The sequence below is a fragment of the Canis lupus genome, chromosome 10 (genome assembly GCF_003254725.2).
Source record: "Canis lupus dingo isolate Sandy chromosome 10, ASM325472v2, whole genome shotgun sequence".
Classification (NCBI taxonomy): domain Eukaryota; kingdom Metazoa; phylum Chordata; class Mammalia; order Carnivora; family Canidae; genus Canis; species Canis lupus.
Window position 1 is genome coordinate 52,260,476 of NC_064252.1, and position 16,567 is coordinate 52,277,042.

General features: G+C 35.9%; 1 long non-coding RNA gene across 1 annotated transcript in view; it reads right to left on the reverse strand.

The window, feature by feature from the left end:
• Nucleotides 1-1,827: 1,827 nt before the first annotated feature.
• LOC118350060 (uncharacterized) overlaps nucleotides 1,828-16,567 on the reverse strand; it is a 33,220-nt gene continuing 18,480 nt past the window's right edge. The window contains exons 2-3 of the long non-coding RNA XR_004803179.1: nucleotides 14,814-14,884; nucleotides 1,828-4,341 (exon numbers count right to left, since the gene is read on the reverse strand). This is a non-coding gene — a long non-coding RNA (uncharacterized LOC118350060). The remainder of the gene's footprint in view (nucleotides 4,342-14,813; nucleotides 14,885-16,567) is intronic.

Sequence of the window (16,567 nt, forward strand, 5' to 3'; positions counted from 1 at the left end):
ATCTCTTATGATCTAGGTAAAAAGAAAAAAAAATCAGATTCTCCTGGATCACTCGTTTGTTTTTTTCTCCAATTCATTAAAACGAATCTTATAGAACTGTAGGTACAGTAGCCAAATGTTAGGACTTCAAGTCCTTCTTCCTTCTCATTGCCCAAATTCACCCTTCTCACTGGCTCCTGAAACGTAATTGATAAGAACTTTCTTCTTCTAACCCAAATCTTTGACTGGATTTGCTAGGAGTATGTGCAATGTAAATAACATTGTATGCCATCCTCAGGAATTTATATCTTAGTGACAAAGAAAGGTCTGAGTTCGTGCCAATGAGAAAATGTATTTACAATTCATTATCTCATAGGACTTAACTTGCATCAGCCTAATCAATGACCTTTCTTTTGTAAAAAAGTCACATGCAAATCTAAATATCTATAAACACTTTTGCCAAGTGCAGAAAATGAGCAAAGAGAGTTAGCTCTATGTTTTACTAGTATATCAATTTCTAAAAGTCTGATATATCTATCTCTGACACAGCATGATAACTAGTGGGTATATTAGTTACTCTTATAAAGGGAAAACTAAGTAAAAGCTGACTGTTTGAATAGTATTGGTCACTTTTGAGTTATGAAGAGAAGGCTTATAAGGGTGGTGGTAACAGGCATTGCTGACTTCGCATTTTTGCCAAGAGTTCCCTTTCTCTCCATCTCTATTACCAAGGCTGCAGTTACCCCAGTTTTACTGTAATATTATGAGCCACCGTTCTATTTACATCCTATCTCTGTTCCAGCCCACTATCAGGAACTATTTAGCTTTCTCTGACTGATCTCATTACTCTAAAGTTGCTTAAGGAGACAAAACCCCAGACACCGAAATACATTGTGATCTTCTGACAGGGTTTTCTCATAAAGCACTTACACATTCAGTATCATATACAGCAGGGGACTAATATCCATCTTTCCTCACTCATAGCTGGCATCAAAGAACTAAGGGCAGGGAATGACTAAGTCAGTCCTTAAATCCACAGACAAAGGGCAGTGGGGTTATTGGGTATGAAGGGTCCAAAATAAAACCATTTGATTCAGAACTCTCTTTGTTTGATACAGGGTAGTATTATAGAAAGGATTCTACATAATTGGATTTCAATATTCATTTCCATAAAGGCACTGAGTAAGCTAATTTCTTTTTCAACCTCATCTGTATTCTTTAGTTCCATACTTCTGCATATATATGTAAATGCACATATAATGTTAATCTTCTCTTTACCATTATTGCTACTAAAAATGAAGCCAGTGATAAAGGCAACTGTGTTTGCATGTATTTTCTCTAATCCCTTTGCGTTAAAAGCAAAGCAGAAACATCAAATCCCTAGCACTTAAGTTTTGTGGGTCTTCAAACTATAACACTATCTCCTCCTTACTACCTTTCCCTACCCCACAAATGTGTTACCTAACATTGTGGGCCATATCACTGTGCCATTTCTGGACTTTGGAATGTGGAAATCTTGGCATTTATTGATCTTATGACAAAGACTATCAATGAAGTGTAATCTCAAGGTTTATCATTTAGAGTCCACCTGAAAGTACATCCTCCTTTCAGTACACGGTGTCCTAATCAATCAGGCAAGACTCCGTAAACCCCACTTCTAATGCTAACAGTAGGCTGTGATTTTCCAAAGTGCTACTATTTTTTTTTTCTTTTTGATCTTTAAAATTAGAGAGGAGAGAGGTTGGTAAACTCTTTATTTGCAAACGTCAGGTAAGAACAATGGCACAAGATTTCATTTACAATTTTATATTTTTAATTGGAAGGAATAAATCAATACTTTTGAGCATCTTTTATACCACATATTGTGTTTGCCTTAAAAGTATGGTCTCTTGATTAAATATATCCAGCTTAGAATGTTGACTTACCAATGTAATATAGGCTTATCTATATCAATGATTTCCTATGAGCATCAAATCATCTGAAGTCCTTAATAAAAGAATGGCTATAGGAAATAACAGTACTCATTTATAGCAGACATTAGTAAGTCAAAATGCATATTGTAATAACTAAAAACTACTAAGAATGGCAGAACAATGTATGGCTTATTAGCCAACAAGAGGCACAACACTTGAAAATCCTTAAAAATTAAAGTGCCTAGAACTGGTAGCATAAATACAAATCAAATAGTCATGGATTGATTTAAATCCTTAAGTCAGTAATTTTATTAAGTGTAAAATAGTAATAGTCGAATATACAAACCTCAAACTAGATTTGAAAACTTGTTTCAAAAACCCTCTTTGTTTGGATTACTTTAGAAGCAGACATTGTGCCAAGGAATCAAGTTTAAGTAGCCTATTAACAAGGATAGGAGAAGATGTGATATAGGGAAGGCAAGGCAGTATATCAAGAGGACGCTGTCAAGTCAGCTGCCAGAGGGCATGATTGGTGCTTAAAACAGTGAGGAAATCCTAGAAAGTACTGCAAAGTGCACAACCCTGCCAAAGTTCAAGCAAACTGAGGTACTCATCCTTCCATACCTGTCAGTCATAAGTTAAGGGGTGCCTCTGGGGAATGTTAATTCCCAGGTATTTCTGGACACTTTTGCCTATGGGCAAAGTGGGTGCTGCAGCCTGAGGGCAGTCCTCAAAATTGATTTAAGTGTTGGATGTTGATAAGCTGGTATGCACAGGAATGGATATGTAAGTGGTCCAAGGGAATGGAGGGAACATAGACAATATCTGCTCCAAGAGACAGGTCTTAACTCTAAGGATACAAAATGACTGAAAGCAAAAAGGTTGAAAACCATCTGTCAATAATAGAAATAAAGCTGGTGTAGCTATATTGTCATATTAATATATCAATAGAACTTAAGGCAAAACTACCAGAGGAAAAAAGACTACTTCATAATGATACAAGTTTCAGTCGACTGAAGGTATAATGATTCTAAGTTTGTAGGCCTCCAGTCTCATAGCTTCACAATATATTAAGTAAATTAGAACAGAAAAAAAATACACAAACCGTAGACAGATTTTAACAAACATCTTTTAGTAACTGATAGAACTATTACAGAATATTTGAACAATCCAATTAATAAATTTAATGTAACTGACACATGTAACCTGACATCAAATAGGTACATAGTTTACAGTCATTTCAAATGGAATTTTTTTTTTTTTTTTACATGGCTAGCCTTAAAGTTTCAGCAAATTTTAAAGGATTTAAATCTCAGTATATTCTCTGAACATCACAGAATTGACCTCAAAACTAATAACACAACCTTCAACGTTTGAAATATGATATTCTTTTAAAAATTGTTAGGTCAAAAAAGAAATCACAATGAAAATTAGAACATTTTGACTAACTGGTCAAAACATAATAGGACATAGGAAACCTATGAGTTACAGTTAAACTCCTTTATGAGTAGAGCTTATAGCTTTAAAAGAATACATTAAAAATGAATAAGTGCTAAAAATCAATGATCAAAGACATTATATAAATATAGAAAAGGAATAGCTAATGAAACCTAAAGGAAATAAAGGCTAGAAATAGAATACAGGGGGGAAGCAATCAAGATGACCAGCAAAGGCATTTCCAAAGGCTCACTTGAAGTTGGTGGTCATGAACATGAAGTAAAATTAGTTGGAGTTGATGTTTATTTTTCATTAAATTAAAATTCAAACGTAGGTAGTGAGTGGATGAGGAATTGCCTTTGCCTAGTATTTTTCCTTTTCCAAAAGCAAAGAACTGAAAAAGAGGGACAAGAAGGGAGATGGTATATAAAAGGAAGCTATAATTCAGAGATGACACAGGTAAGGAAGCATAAAAAGAAATGGGGAGAAGGTGAAAAAGAACATAATATTCATGGATTGAAGACAGCAGTATGTAAGTGGAGGGGCTTGAAACTGAGTCATGAATGGGAACGGAGAAGTTTTTACCAATATCATTCTTTGTGTCAAGACTTTGGGAAAGTAGTCACAAGGAAAGGGTTTGATGGAGGTGGAAGTCTTGGTTGGAAGAATAGTACACTTAGAATTGTGAAGAGTTCAGATTTCATAAGGAAATCATCCCTTCCATATTCACTGTAACTTCAGCCATGAATTGTACAAGTTAAAAATCCCAAACAACAGATATGCTTTACATTTACTCCCCTGAAAAATTACTTCAACTTCTTTAGATACCCTAAAAGTTTTCATACAACATATCCACGGCTTGTTTCAAATGTGTATTAGTGGTGCCCCCTTCAAATGGTCTTTTCTGATATTTTCTATTGATTACAGGGTTCCTTTTCCTCCTCTTTTCAGCCTCTCAATGTCTCCTTTTCCATATCCAGAAGTCCAAGACCATGTTTACCTTCATTTAATACTAAAAAAAAAAAAAAAAAAAAAAAAAAAAAAAAAAAAAAAAAAAAAAAGATTATGACTTAAATATAATCTGTTATGTATTGCCACCACAATACGCTAAATTGAAAAATGGTAAATTGGAAAAAAAAAACTTATTGTTTTTCTTTGTGTACTGCCAAAGGATATTCATGGATTTATTCACTCATCCATACACTATTTACTGAGCTCTTTTTATAATGCTGGGTCCTTTTCTAGATAATAAGGAATAACAGTGAATAAAATAGGCCATGCCCATATAATGATTTTAATTAGAACAGACATGATAAAAATAAAAGTCAGAGGAGTGGAAAGTAAATGCAGAATAAATGGATAGATGGAAGAGTCAGTGGTATTCTTTTAGATAAAGAGTCAGAAATGTCCTCACTGAAGGGGCAATTCCGTAATTGGGACCAAAATAAAATGAGGTAGCAAGTTACATAGATGAGGGAGAGCTCAGAGTCAGAGAAGCGTTTTCCCCAAAATGCAAAGGTAGGAGACAGGAATATGGCTTATTGTGTGAGGTATGGAAAGGAAGTTAGTATGGCTGGTACAATGAGCTCAGGGATGAATGGTGGGAATAAGAGAATAAATTGGAGTCTGGATAAATGAATCCTTTACATGGCCCCCAAGTTCAGGATTTGTATTTTATTCTGAGAGAGCTTGGAAGGTTTTGGACAATTTGGAGCTGAGGAGTTACTTGACTAGAATTGCCTTTTTAAAGAACTGTTCTGGCTTATTTGACGAGATTAGTTTGTGGGGGATAAAAGTTAAAAGAGATCGACCAGCTAGAATGTTATCACAAGAGTTCAGCTGAGATAGTATCTCAATATCAATGGCGGTATGAAGAGTAATTAGATCCTAGTTATATTTCAAAGAAGAAACAGGCTCATTTTGCCACTGAACTGCATTGGAACTGTGAGAGAGAAAGAAATTTTAAGAAAAGGAAAGGAGTTATAGATGATTCTTACACTTTGATCTTGACCTACTGAGTAAACGGAACTTTTTATTCAAATGGAGACAATTCTGAGAAAAGCAGAATCATAAACAAGATTTCAGTCTTTTGGGGGATGAATTTCAGACTTCACTTATAAATCCAAGTATAGAGACTGAAGAAGTCTGAATTTCATGGGCAAGATCAGGGCTAAAGATGGTTTTAAAAACTGGACTTGATCAACACAATGAAAAGAGAAAGGGTAAAAATTTGAAAATTGGTCCATGGGTATCTGTGATACTGTGAAGTTATCATGATAAGGGCACAAGTGGAGAAAAAAATATTATTGTCCTGAAGGCTAAATGAAGTATTCTGGAAGGAGTGATCAACCATGCCCTTTGCTATAATGAGATCAAGTAAGAATTAAGAATAAATCAATAGGGATTTCCAGGAAGATGGCAGAGTGGGAGGATCCCAGGCTCCTTTCATCCAATCATTACACCTAGTTAATCCCACATCAGAGTACATAATAAAGAAAACAACCCCAAGACTGACAGGATAGACTTTCCACAGCTAAATGTAGAGAAGAGATCACAATAAAGAGGGGATGGAGGGAGGAGACACAGTCAGGAACCAAAGCAACACACAGGATTGTCTATGGGAGGGAGGGATACTGCAGGCATGGAGAGAGAACAGAAGTAGACCCCACATCAGTCACCAGGGACCTGGCAGTGGCAAGACAAATTTCCTAAACATCTCCCTTTGAAACCAAGAGGGGCCTAAATTTGTGAGTTCTTAAAATCAGTGGGGCTTAACACTTAGAACTTTAAGAATCCTTGGCCTCGATCTGGGAGAGGCAGGAGGGAGAGGAAACTGAGTCCTCACTCTTAAAGAGAAAACACACAAAAAAGCCCCACTAAGTACAGCTTAGAAAGAGTAGAGCATTCCCCCGACCCCTCCCCATTACTTAGTTGATTAATCAGCTGCCTTTGGCTCAGGTCATGATCTTGGAGTCCTGGAATTGAGCCCCAGGTCAGACTATCTACTCAGCAGGGAGTCTTTCAAATAGTGAAAGGGAATCAGTGAGGGTGACAAAACATGAGAGACACCTAACTCTGGGAAATGAACAAGGGGTAGTGGAAGGGGAGGTGGGTGGGGGGTTGGGGTGACTGGGTGGTGGGCACTGAGGGGGGGCACTTGGCGGGATGAGCGCTGGGTGTTATGCTAAATGTTGGCAAATTGAACTCCAATAAAATAATAATAATAATAATAAATAGTGAAAGGGATTAAAGGGAAAAGGAGAGAAAATGAGTGGGAAATATCAGAGAGGGTGTCAGAAAATGAGAGACTCCTAACTCTGGGAAACAAACAAGAGGTAGTGGAGGGGGAGGTGGGTGGGGAGATGAGGTGACTGGGTGATGGGCAGTGAGGGAGGCACTTGATGGGTTGAGCACTGGGTGTTATGCTGTATGTTGGCAAATCAAATTCCAATAAAAAATATACAAAAAGTTAAAAAAAAATAAAATGGTCCCAACAAGCCTGACAATGTACAAGACACCCCAACAGAGGCCAAAACACTCTTAAGTGATTCCTGCCCCAGGGAGAAGGGAAGAGAACCCCATGTACCAGTCCCAGGGCAACCCAGCAGTGAATCCTATCCATCAGATAGGACTGTAACCCCACCCACCAACTAAGCTTCCCCCAAGACAAAACAAGCAAAATGCCCAGCAGTTTGGCATTACTGCATCTCTGGCAAATGCCTGGTCTGACTTAACTCAGGTTGAAGGCAGCCCCAGACTGGCCCACTAACAAAGGGACCATACCCTGCCCACAACAGACAAAGAAAACATTGCAGATGCCTGGACTGAAAGCAAATGCAGTTGACTCATAAAAGTTGAGTGTACTCAGTATACATAGGAGATATCCCTAAAGTGCCAGCCTCTGAACAAGGGACCTTATGTTGACGGGCACTATAGGAATTCTTCATAAGGCCATTACTTTCAAGAGCAGGAGACCTAGGTGACTTTCCTAACAGGTAAGAACAGACACAAAGAGACAAAATGAGAAGACAGAAGACTATGTCTCAAATTAAACAACAGGACAAAAATCACAACAAAAGAGCTAAACAAAATGGAGATAAAGAATAAAAAAATTAAAGAAGTGTCATAAGGATACTCACTGGACTTAAGAGTGGCAGGTCTCAGTAAGAATCTCAACAAAAAGAACGAAAAAGAACCAGAGATGAAGAAATTAAAAATATACTAGATAAATTGACTAGAGGAAACTGAATAGCAGATCAGTGAGCTGGAAGACAGAGAAAGCAAAGCAATCAAACTGAACAGGTGAGAGATAAACAAGTATTGCATAATGAGAATAGACTTCTTAAACTCAGCAACACCATCAAGCATAGTAACATTCACATTAAAGAGATCTCAAAAGAAAAGTGAGAAAAGGAGGCACAAAATATATTTGGAGAAGTAATAGCTGAAAACATCCCAAATCTAGAAAGGAAACAAATCTATCCAGGATGCACAGAGAGCCCTCAAAAAAAAAAAAAAATCACCCCAAGACACAAATTAAAATTACAAAAAGTAATAATAAAGACAAAAAATTTTTTAAAGCAGCAAGAGAAAACAGTTACATACAAGGGAAACACCAAAAGGCTATCAGCAGCTGTTTCGGCAGAAACTTTCCAGTACAGAAGACAATGGCATAATATATTCAAAGTGTTGAAAGGTAAAACCCTGCAGCCAAGAATAATCTATTCAGCAAAGGTATCATTCAGAACAGAAAGAAAATTAAAAATTAAAGAGTTTCCCTAACACAACTTAAAGGAAATCATGATTATTAAACCAGCCCTACAGGACTCTGAGTCAAAAGGAAATACAAGATGGAGTAAGAAAAGTAGGAAGCACAAGAGCATTTCATCCTAAAACAGAATAGACATTCTTTTCAAGTACACATGAAAAATTCTCTAGAATAAATCATTTATTAGGCCATAAGACAAGTCTCAACAAATTAAAAAAGGTCAAAGTCCTACCACGCATCTTTTCCAACCACATGTTGTGAAACTAGAAATCAACTACAGGAGAAAATCTGGAAGAAGTATAAATATATTTAGGTTAAATTACGTGCTACCCAACAATGAGTGGGTCAACTAAGAAATGACAGAAGAAATTGAAAAACACAGGAAACAAATGAAAATGAAAACACAATGGTCCAAAATCTTTGGGATGCAGCAAACGCTATTCTAAGATGGAAGTTTATAGCAATACAAACCTATCTCAAGAAGAAAAATCTCAACTTAAAATTACACCTAAAGGAGATAGAAAAAGAACAAACAACCCCAAACCAGAAGAAATAATGAACATTAAGAGCAGAAATAAATGAAATAAAAACTAAAACAGGGGCACATGGGTGGTTCAGTTGGTTAAGTATCTGCCTCTTGATTTTGGCTCAACTCATGATCTCAGGGTTCTGGGATTGAGCCCCATGTCAGGCTCCATGCTCAGCAGAGTCTGCTTCAGGATTCTTTCTTCCTCTGCCCCCTCCCCCAACTCTCTCAAAAAATAAATAAATCTTAAAAAAACTAAAACAGTTAAAATAAAAATCAAACGGATCAAGGGAACCAGGAGCTGGTTCTTTAAATAGATCAACAAAATTGATAAACCTTTAGCCAAACACATCAAAGGAAAAGTAGGGGAGCAGGGACTCAAAGTCAGAAATCAGAGGAAAAACAACTGATGCCACAGAAATAGGAAAGATTCTAAGAGATTATGGAAAATTTTATGTCAACAGATTGGACAACCTACAATTGGATAAATTCCTAGAAACATATACCAAAGTTACACCAAAAATGAATCAGGAAAAAATAGAAAATTTGAACAGACCAACGACCAGCAATGAAATTTTATCAGTAATCAACTCCCAACCAAAAAAAAGCTGAATACCAGAGAGCTTCGTAGGAAAATTCCATGAAGCATTTAAAGAAGAGTTTAATACCTATTCTCAAACTATTCCAAAAAAAAAAAAAAATACAGGAGAAAGGAAAGTTTCTAAATTCATTCCATGAAACCAGCATTACTCTGACAGCAAAACCAGATAATGACACTATAAAAGAACTACAAGCCAACATCTCTGAAGAACTTATCTATGGATATTTAAAATCCTCAAGAAAGTAACAATAAGCCAAATCCAACAATACATTTAAAAATCTCACTTACCACAATCAAGTGGGATACAAGGTGGCTCAATATTCACAAATCAGTGTGATGTATTACATTAGTGAGAGAAAGAATAAGAGGATTGGTATGAGTAGGAGAAAGGATATAGGACTATTTCAATACACACAGAAAATCGTGTGACAGAGTACAACAACAATTCATGATAAGAACTTTCAATGAGTTAGGTTGATAGGGAACATACCTCAACACAATAAGGCCATCTAAGAAAAACCCACAGCTAACGTTATCTTTAATGGGGGAAAACCTGAGAACTTTTCCTCTAAGGTCAGGATAAAGACAAGGATGTCCACTCTCACTACTTTTATTTGACATACTACTCGAAGTTCTAGCCACAGCAGTCAAACAAAAAAATAAGTACATAAAAGGAATCCACATCAGTAAGGAGAAATTAAGACTTCACCATTTGCAGATGACATGACACTCTACATACAGAAAACCCTAAGAGTACACTGATGTGAGCACTGAAAAATATAGAGTTGTGGAATCACTATTTTGTACACCTGAAACTAGTAACACTGTATGTTAACTCTACTGAAATTAAAGAATAAATTAAAAATAAATAATGAAAGAGTAACTCAATAGAATTGGCAATGTCAAGTTCATTGGTGATAATATCGGGAAAATATTTAGTAAGTGCTTGGAAATACTTGATTAGACTTAACTTCAATAGAAATAAAATAGAGATGGGTACAAATCTTTCAAGGACATTTTCTCCAAAGTGGAGGGAAAAAAAAATGGGATGGCAGCTGTATAAAGACATGGAACCAAAATAATGTTTTTTCAATTAGAGACATTGAGACATATTTGTATACTGAGGAGAATGATCACATATGGCAGGAAAAAAAAATCCTTTCTTCAGGGAGAAGAGGAATAATTGTAAGAGGAATGTTCTTGAATGGGTCAGAGAAAAGGTCATTCACTTCACAAAATGGAGAGCTGGACCTTCACTATAGGAGCAGGGAAAGGAAGCCATTCTAACTGGAGCAAGGTAAGCCTTCTGGGCTCAGATGGAGGTAGAGAGATTTCATGCTAGACCTGTGTGGGCATCCCCTCATTAATGGTCTTTCACTAATGAAATAGGCAGCAAGGACATCAGCTCAGAATGGAGACAGACTGAAGAGCCTGGAAGGAAAGACGGTAAGAAATAGTTGTCTCAAAGAGGGTGAACAGACCTGGGAAACAGATTTTCAAAGAACCCTGAGGACCCACTTAAGGTTGTCATCATGGATTTAAAATGAATTCACCAAAATGGGTATTTGTTTTTCTCCAGCCATATTATAGGTAGTAAATATGTGAGAAGTTCAGTCATCAGCATTGAGGCCTTTTTGAGTTGGCAGGACTGAAGGGAGAAAAGGGAAGCAAAGCTGAGAGTGAGGACTGAGTGGTCTACTGAAACACACGGTCAAGAAAAAACATGAGGAAATCAGTCACTGGAGGAGTTATTGTGTTAGTGCCAATGCATCGGTGGTCCCATTGGACCAACAGAATGAAGGGACGAGTTGCAGAAGTGGTGGTCTGACTGTATCATGTTTGGAAATTGAGATTATAAAAAGGTAGTTATTATTAATGACGATCTTTGGTCTGATCATAGAAATGGGCAGCTGATACGGGGTAGAAAACAAGATAATTGGAGGCAACAAAACCCAGGAGGGGGGTGGGAGGGATCATTATGTGGATACTGGAATGATTGATTTAAAAAGGGTGGTGCTGGAGGACGGTTAAGCAGGTACTGAAATCTTGAATGAAGGGCACAGGAGCACTTCCCCAAAGGATAGATGCCTGCAGCAAGGAAGGACAGTATAGGGGTTGACTATATGCGTCTCAGGGGAACTGGCACATGAGAGAAGGGGGAGGAAAAGTGACCGGATAGGAGCAGTGAAGAGCAAAGAGGATATCCACTCAGCCTCTAGGACCACTGGCACATGGGGTGAGAGAAAATAGAACCACTCTTTGAGAAAACTCCAAGACAAGCAGTGCCTTCAAAGGAGAGCTAAATTTTACGAACATCAATTGAACCTGAACACAAAAGATGGATGATATCGATGACAGAGCCTGGCTATCAACAATTTTCAGTGTCAAACTTGGATGCGTGGTCATGTCAGAGCAGGGACTGGACAAAGCAATATGGAGTTCTAAGTCCAGCTAATGCAGGATGAACTTGCATCTTATGCTGTTAAGTTCAGCATGGTAAAAAGGACTGAAGGGCATGACGGCCTTAGGCTGGATTTTTTCTTAGAGGGAGGAAGACAACCAATTTAGTTATATACTAACTCACTGGGTCGGTGGTTTTAGGCACTTTGACCAAGACTGGGTAGAGTTGTCTAGGACAGAGCGGTTGTCTTGCCAGGAGTAAACCTGCATAGGGAGGGATGATTTCAAAGAGTTTTCTCCTTTAATATCTCTTTGACATAACTATTTTCCTGTGACCAATATGACCTCAGCTCATTAAATTTTAAAATTAATATACATCCTAACAATAAGTGTTCTAAATGAAATGACCATAGAGAACATTGAATGCTTTCCAAATTCCAAATTGAAGAAAAACATAATACCTCAGTTTCTAATTCCAGTTTGGCCAAAGTAGTAATAGAGGAAACATGGTGAAGGAATCTATTTTTCCTTGGTTTTCTAAGATAGTGACAATTTCTAAGGAAACTCCTTTAATTTGGCCTCAAAATTAAAGTGAAAATCACTTGACATCTCTAAAGCATCTTAGACATTTTTAACTCATGTTCTACCTTTGCCTTTTTTCTTTATTTTTACTACTTCTTCTTTGATGAGGACAATGATTGATATTTTTTGACTTTGAAACTTTATCTTAAAGCCTACTCTAGTGCTTTTCTGGCTGCTGTTTCAAAGGCTGGAGATTTAAATTAAGGATCCTAATCAATTAAAAACATCTGATACCAGGGGAAAAATTTTATTATATACACACATTATATATATATATATATTTAAAATTTTATTATATACACACATATATATAATATATATTATAATATATATATATATTTAAAAGTCATCAAGAACTAAAGAATTAAGAACCAGGAAATGGATTATTAAAAGACTTTGAACAACTACACCTTTAAGTTCATTTTGGAGGTCCACTCCCACTTAAAGCACTTCCAGTCATTTTGATCTTGATGTTCTCCAGAAATAGGATGCTTACCCACAGAGCAGCATAGCTATAAGCTTTCACTGAGGACGAACCACTAAGTACACAGATTTTCATTAGGTTATTTCCATGGTAAAAAGTAATCCTTCTCAAAGTTTAGGAAATTTTTTTTTCCCCTGTTATTCCTTTTGGTTTTGGAGGAAAATATATTGGTCTTTTCAATGGGTTTGGTCTCTTGCTATCCCTTAAAAAGAGTGGGTCCGATAGGTTTCCCCCTCACTACTTCCATGATTGTAGAAATAGTTTATGTGCTTTGCATAAAATTTAAAACATAGAAAAATTAAGTACACATATTAGAATTAATTTACTTCACATTTATTGATGTTCCTGGGATCAAGAACAGAATCCCACATTTTTGATGAACTGCATATATAAGGTCTTCTCCTGCTTTCTAGATCTTAACCTGGTATTTATTAATATGCTGCATAAATCATCTTATTTGTCTCAATTCATTACCAGCTATTACTTCAGGCCCCTGGTTAATTTTTATATTATCTAGAGCCCTTCACTAGCCTTTTTATTCATTTGTTTACATTATTTTCTTTTTTCCAACTCTCAACCCTGTTTCTATCACAACAGTTTATCTTTCAGTTTATCTCTAAATTCCATGTACTCATTTGCATGTGTACAAAAAATACAGCATTGATTTATGTTTAGTTTACTTCTTGTATTTACTTACGGTATATCTATCTCATCCTGTTTCTTACTCTCTTGCACGTAACAGTATCTTTTGGGGACCTTTCCATTTTGGTACAAATAGATCTAGTAAATATTTTTCCTACATCAGTAAGAAAAAATCCATCTTAGGTATCTATCTCATTTTACTTCCCCCCTTCCCTGGAATGACTTCCAGGTTGGCTTCAACTTTGGTGATAAATGTAGGTTTCCTTATACACCTCTGTGAGGTTTTTCCTGAAGCACTAATACCCAAGAGTGGAATTGCAGGATTCCAGGGACTATACATAGTTTCACTAAGTACTGCCAAATAAGTACTCTCCAAAGCAACTATACCAATTATATTCATATCAGCTCTGACAGCATGTTAATATTAGTAATTATTTATAACGGCATTGCAATCACATATTACTTTCATTATTTAAATGGAAAGACATTCATTTTGATAGCAAAGCTTTGGAAGTTTTTTATATGAATTTGGGCCTGAATATAAAAAGAATTCTTGGCTTTTATTTTCCTCATTCACCATCTGTAGACCAGACTTCCCTTTTTTGCTAGACTCCATCCTTAATAGTTAAGTTCCAACTCCTGTTAATTTCTGCCTTTTAAGTTTATGAAATGCACTTTCTTTGTGGTTAATTATTAAGGTAGAGTTACTATTTTGATTATGGTCATTAGCATAAATATATATATATATATGCTATGCTAAATTCCCCACTGGGTAAGATTGAGGGAAATACAGTCATGTGTATGAGTTTCTTGGTGGCTTTAATCATGACAGAAGCCTTTGCTTTACAGGAACTAAGTATCTATCTTTGCAATTTATGACTATGAGCCAATCCTACGAAGGATCCCAATTTTTCCTTCTTCAGAAATTAACATTAACATTGCTAAAAATCTAAGATTTCTAGTTTGTTAAGATACCATTTATCCCCAAATGCTTGTATTCTCTGGGCAATTGTTTTACCTTTTTAGAAGCATGTGTATCAAAATTGCCATTCTGAGAAAATGTACTTCCATTTGAGGTTAAAAATAGTCATTTTGCATGACAGTATCAAACACTATCCCTTTAATTTTAATTAATAATTTGGGGTTAAGATTCTATAATCCCTAATTTAAATACTAAAGTGAGAGCTGAAAAAAATGAGCCAAACTTAAAAGTGAATAAAAAGCCAATTTGGAGACTCAAATACTGTTCAACTAATTCCTTCGAGGGGTAGCTTTTTACTCCAAAATTACCACCACATATTAGGTAATAAAAGTCTTTAAGAATGATTACAAACTCAGTCATTTCAATTCATTTATGATACAGTTCTTGACATTAGCACAATTTGTTACAAGATTTGAGATAAAAGCATTACTAAGTTTTAATTAATATCAAAAATATTAGAAATTTTAGGCATCTAAAAACCCTCATGCTATCATTTTACCTGGGCTCAGAGTGAGGGGATGGTCAGGATGCTTTAGAAGAGAAGAAAGTAACAGGAGAATCTACAATGCCCTACAGAGAACAGGTAATAAAAAAATGTTAGTTCAATCAGAAGGCCTCTATAGCTCATTTAAATATATGGGCGTCAGCGGGGAGGAATTGTTTATTATAATGGAACAAGGTTATGGCCAGCATTTACAGTGTTAATGTAAGGATGAGAGGGGAGTTTTGGGTCTTGTTTATTCTTTTAAGGCTGCACTCTTCAGTATACAAAAATCCATCCCTCGGGAGAAGGATACAAGGTATTTGTGGCTTTCTGGAGTCTAGACAAAAAATTTTTCCAAGAGAAGAAAGTGGTTGTATCTTGCGATAATTTAAAACCTCTAATTTGTAACTCTTGGTGTCAGAGATGCAAAGGCAAGAAATTAGTATAACATCTTTCAAACACATGGCAAAAACAAATACAAATGCACACAGGGGGCCATTCCCACACTACAAGCCAACTAAGATGTATTCAGGGAGGAGCCTGGAGGAAAACAAATTGCAACAGAGCATTACAAAGAATAAACAGAAGCAGCTGACCAAAAAACCTAAAAAAAGGAAAATTAATACACTAACAAATTTGAGTTAGAGAGCAACTACTTTTAAAAGGTTATAAAATAAGTGGTTTTTAAGTGATTTGCCCTGAAAGAGGGGTTGAAATGAGGCAAATTTGAAAATTAAAGGTAACCTGTAAAAACACATGAGAGAGCAACTGAAGTTTAAAATGCATTGGAGGAAATCAGTAACAGATTAACGCAACAGATGAAGAGCTAATTTGTAAACCAGAGCTAGATTTGAAAAAAGACAAACAGAATAGAGCAAAAAAGAGGAAGACATTTTAAAATGTTTAAGAGAAATATTAATAAATGGATGTTGAGATGGAAGAAACAGAATGAGAAAATAGTCTGAGATTTTCCAGAGAAAAAGAAAAACAGAAGGAGGCAAAAACAATATGTGAATGATTAATAATAATCCCAACAAAATGCCTACTACTCCAAGTGCTCAGAAAAAGCTAATTCCCTATCTCTCTTCCCCATATTTTCTTGCTTTAGTCATTGAAAACAAACTAAATTAAAATTAAAGATTTTTATACCTGTGTCCATTGACTGGTTTCATAGCTTATGCCCATGATTTTATATGTTATTTGGTCATTTTTATAAGGATGCTACCAAACCGCTTTATTACTTCCATTTATTCAAAGAGGAGATTAAAATTCAGAAGATAAATATTGCTATGAAATCACATGACTGGGATTCAAATGTAATACACTTAACCCCAAAGAATTTTTACTTCTCACTTGCAATTTTTTATTAATTACCATATTAAATGACAAGTTTACTTCATCAAGTAATGCTCATGGAGTAAGGGTTTTTATATAATATAATGCAAAACTCTAGTGGAAGTAGAAATATGGAATAAAAAAGCATGGGCATGTATAGGACATGTTGAGTTTTAAAATCCTTTAAGGTTACTGTACAATTGTTAATTGGAAAAATTAATTTTCTGGCTATTTTATAAGAAACAATTCATCCTGAACCAATTTTTTTCCTTTTCTTTATTTCAGAGTTCTAATGCTCTATAAACAGAGTTTCTAATGGATTTGCTGGCAGCCCCTTAAGCCACTCAGTGAATGCTATAATAGACAATTGGTATTTTGGCTTGCTTTAATCACTTATGAAAATTTCTGCTGTGTTTGCCCAGTGTTGCAATATC